Source organism: Corvus brachyrhynchos, unplaced genomic scaffold (assembly GCF_000691975.1).
Source record: "Corvus brachyrhynchos isolate BGI_N302 unplaced genomic scaffold, ASM69197v1 scaffold264, whole genome shotgun sequence".
In the NCBI taxonomy this organism is placed as follows: domain Eukaryota; kingdom Metazoa; phylum Chordata; class Aves; order Passeriformes; family Corvidae; genus Corvus; species Corvus brachyrhynchos.
In genome coordinates this window covers 1,521,573-1,526,132 of record NW_008237648.1, presented here as the reverse complement: position 1 = coordinate 1,526,132, position 4,560 = coordinate 1,521,573, and the positions used below count along the sequence as shown (strand labels likewise).

General features: G+C 41.5%; 1 long non-coding RNA gene across 1 annotated transcript; it reads left to right on the top strand.

Annotated features, from left to right (window-relative positions):
- Positions 1-66: 66 nt before the first annotated feature.
- LOC108446186 lies at positions 67-3,736 on the top strand. Its single transcript, XR_001861309.1, has 2 exons — positions 67-605; positions 3,078-3,736. It is a non-coding gene; the product is annotated as an uncharacterized LOC108446186 (long non-coding RNA).
- The last annotated feature ends 824 nt before the right edge of the window (positions 3,737-4,560 follow it).

Here is a 4,560-nt window from a genome sequence, read left to right as displayed (position 1 = left end):
GCTCCCCACCGGGGTCTCATTGCTTCCAAAAGGCCCCAGAGTGTCATTGACCCCAACCCCCCCCAGGCAGGGCCAGCAGTGGCCCCCGGCCCCCAGGAGGCTGCGGGAAGGGGGTTGCAAGTTTTTTTCCCCCTCCATTTCAAGGGAGACTCTTGCCTTCTTGGCAGATACCTGTCTTTCAAACCAAGACACTGTCTCATGTGAAATCTCTTCAACAGGAAGCTCGGCTGGCACAGACCCTGCCTTGGGACTTTACTGTCCACAACTTCCAACCAGGACTTTGGGTCCTGCCTAAGGAGTGCAAAGAAGCACCAATGGCAGTGAGAAATGGTTGATCAATACGTAACTCATGCGAGCACAGTTAACTGTTAAGAGACAGCAAATGTTAATCACAAAACCTAAGCAGCAGGATTCACCTTAATCTTGTCAAGATAAGAGGAACAAGAATCTGTTTGAAACCAGCACAGAGACCGCTGAATCATCCAGTGAAGAACTGCGCATGCGCCAGAAAGAAAGGTGAAAAGTGCATTGTGATGAAGAGTACTGATCTTCATCAGAAAAACCCCCGAGGAAGAAGAGGAGCCTTCCCCAGTGCGACCAACAGGGTACATAGCACATGTGTGGCACGTATGCTAATGATATTTGTCATACATGAACTCCCTAATTAGCTTGGCCTTTGCATGTTAAGTGTTTTGATTAGTTAATTTTGGGTTACACAACTTTAATTGAGTGTTAATGTTCACCCATCAGTCCAGGTACAAATATCAAGTTCTGCTATTAGTGTTTTCACTTGTTCAAAGCAGTTTATCTGCACCAGTTCCAGTTAAAATCCCCTAGTTAAAAGTGTCCCAGTTAAAATTCCCTTTCCAACTTTAAAAAGAGTTGTTTTTCTCATGTTCTCTGTATACTTTTGCAAATGTTTTAAGATGTGTTGGATGTATTTTAATATTTATTTTAAGGGTTTCTACTTTGCTCAGAACCAGCTCCAAACCCCAGTTTCTAACAGCCAACAGCCAGTTTTAGACCTTTAGCCGTTGGTCTGTAGGTAAGCTCCATGGCAACCTGAATCTTAATGAGGACATGTTACCACTCTTACTCCAGCTGCTACTACCCCCCTGACAACGACGAGCTATTGGTAGACAGAGATAATCTGTCAAAAGGGAAGCACCAATCACTTAGGACCAAAGGGGTGTGCCATGGGCGGTCCGTGGGCAGACTGGGGTGGAGCAAGGGTACTATAAAATAGTGAGTCAGCCTCAGAGCAGGGGCAGTGCTGAGCACTTAAGCCTTACTCCTATTTAGGAGCCTTCAATAATTTTTCTCTGACTTTTGGGTTAGCTAAAAGTCAGCCCAGCACTGCAAGTTTTCCACCGGAGGACCAGTGCTGTCTAAGCCCAAAGATCTCTAATCCCTGCGTTCCCGGAAATACCTCTTGAGCCACTAGGATCCCAAATTTTGATATTTTCCTGATTTTTATAATTTTTCAATTTTTCTGTTTTAATAAATTATTTTAATTTTTCTAAGAGTTGTCTCGTTCCTCACAATATTAATGACTTCATAGAAGTCATTTGTATAACCACTCCTATCCCAAGGAATGTGATGAATATTCATGCATTTCACCCATAATACTGGACTGTATGGAGTGCTGGGTGTGTGTGTTAGGAGGAGAGATCCTCCATGCACCCAGTGCTGAATAAAAAAAAAATCTGCTTCTTTGCCTCTGAAGTGTCTCCTGGCCTCATTTGGGGCGATCCACCTGGCACCCCGAGATGGGACCCTCTCTGCCCAGCTGCCGGATCCAGGGGTAAGCGGACCTCCCAGTCATGACCCTGAATTTTCAGGGGGAGCTCAGCTGTCCTTTGGCTCACAGCAGGAGCAGACAAGGACCATCTGCACCAAATTAAGGTATTCGCTATTTTTTAAAAAAAAAGCAGAAATACACGCGGGTCCCTGATTTGAGTCCCCGAGGGTGGGTTGAAAACCCCAAGGAGACTAGGTCTCCCAGAATTAGTCCCGGAGAAAAGGAATGGTACCTTTAATGGGTTGGAGGCCCCAGGGGTCAGACCCCACAGACGTGCCATGTTGCTATTTTTTTTTTTTACTATGTCATTATGGGTTTTTATTATGGAAATTAGTGGGAGAATGAGGAGTATAAATGAATGAGTATAAATCTTTTCTTCTTCGTGTTTTGTATGGAGCTGTAAGGCTCCTGTTATGTGGTGCTTGTGCAGAGCTGAAAGTTTCCTGGCTGGAGGGGTCCCTGTGCCTCTTGTGTTTTGTTGTGAAATGCCAAAATTGGCAGGTTTCAGTCCTGAAGCCAATTCTGCAGCTCCTATCCTGTGGGGAACCCCCCCCACCAGTCTGTGGTTTATTGTGGAGAACTGGAACTGGCAGGTTCTAATCCTGAGGCCAGTTCTGCAGCTGCTGCCTTGTGGGGATGGTGATGTCCCTATGCAGGCCCAGGTATTTATCATGCACCCTTGTCTGTGGAGGCTGTAAGAAAACTTCAGGGGATAATGTCCGTCCCGGGTGACCAGTGCAAAGAAAATGTTTTGTTGTCCTTCCTTGGTTCATTTGTTAGTCACCTCTCTACTCCTTCGGAGGATTTGATAAAAGACAAAAAAAAAAAAAAAAAAAAAAAAAAGGAAGCTCAAATGCCTGATTCACAGACTGCAACTCTTGCAAAACTTTTAAAAGCAGTCTCACTCCCTCCGCTGAGCAATCAATTGGAGGAAACCCCACTGAAAACCTGTGGGAAACAACAAAAGTGGTGCAACAAGCACTTCATAGAATAAAAACTAAAACTCCACCTGAATAAATTAGTGCAATTAACAACTTGTTTCACTAAGACTTTTTTTTTTTCAGGGAGGTTTGTTTCTTTTCTCTTTTGTAGGAATGTCAAACATCCCTGCATCTAAGATAAAGAAAGCGGTTTGAGAGCAGAGAAACTGCAAGCAGCAAAATCACACCTAAATGTGATAATCATTGCTTCACTGTCACTTTGTATTAGCCCCAAAAAGTTTTACTTCTTTTTAATAATCGGTCTAGAGGCCCAAATTTTCACTTTTCTTTTACAGGAATCTACCACCACCTGGGATGGAGCTGCATGAAAACCAATGAAATGTAAAGTGTCACCATAATTGCTCGCTTTGTCAGTTGGTTAATGTTTGTAATTTGTGTTTTCATTACAAGTGATTTGGTGAAAGATCAAATAGAAGTTAAAGCATTCTACATATTCTTGAGTTTGATTTTTCTCTAACTTGTTTTGTCTTTTTACTGAAAAAATGCTGTAGCTAAGCTCTTATGAATGTATAATTTGTCTCAACCAGTTTTATCCTGAGAGTTGGTATAAGAATTGATACATATTTGAAATCATACAAATATGTTCTAACCTCCCCCGTTCTGTCTCAGAAGACTTCAAAATTATTATAATTTGGCTACATTTTTTTGATTTACTAACTAGTGAATTAAAGAATCTCAACAGAACACAAGCAAATGCTACATGTTTGACTGAATCCCCCTTCCTAAGCCAGGAGGGGTAGCCATGGGCTGCAGACAGGACATGAATAAAATACAGAAAACCCTTCTACCAGCTCTCACACTAAAGTGCTGTTCGATCTCATGCTATATGTCTTAAGAAGGTATTTTATCTTTGCCTCACTCCACCTATTTATAGCACATTCTGCAATCTCAGACGGGGGTGCAGAATGTGATGAAGGCAATTTATTCACTAAAATGATAATAATAAAAAAAGGCTACTTGAGGTAATAAAACTAAGTTTGAAAAATAATTGATTTCATTTTTAATCCTACCAACAGTAAAGCCCCAGTTTCTAGTTTGTGTCAAGATTACATTACAACAGTGCTATAAGCTGTGTCCTGGAAAACAGAGCATAGCCCTGATGTAAAGATATGTTTGCATGAGAACATTTTGTATGGAAATGTTTTGTGTCTTAGTTTGTATCATAAAAACTAATCCTTCATAATGTATAAAATTATCTAGCAGAGTAAGAATATTATTATAACAAAAACTGTAAAAAGAAGCTACAGCCAAAGAAGCCTCCCCAAAGACACCTGACTAGGACTTTAAACTGCAAGTTAAACCACTAAGATTAAAGGGAAAGCCATTCTTTGATCATCTCAGGCCTAGGGAAAAAAACAGACAAGACAGAAAGAAGAGAAATACCCATAGATAGTGAAATAACAGATCAAGTGATCCCACCAGTATGGGATGTCGGAATTCCAGAGAAATCAAAACAGGCTCCCCCAGTGATTACTGAACTACTCAAAGGGGCACAACCAGTGTCAGTCAAACAGTATCTGCTAAGGCATGAAGCACGAGTGGGTATAAAACCAATAATTACTAAATTTATTGATCAAAGGTTGTTGAGAGAGTATAGGGTTCCCTACAATGCCCCAATTCTACCAGTACAAAAGCCAAACGGACCTGAGGGCAATAAATACAGTATCAAAAACACTGCACCCCATAGTGGCCAATCCTTTCACTCTACTTACAAAATTACAAAGTGACTGGGTGTGGTTCTCAGTTTTAGATTTATAG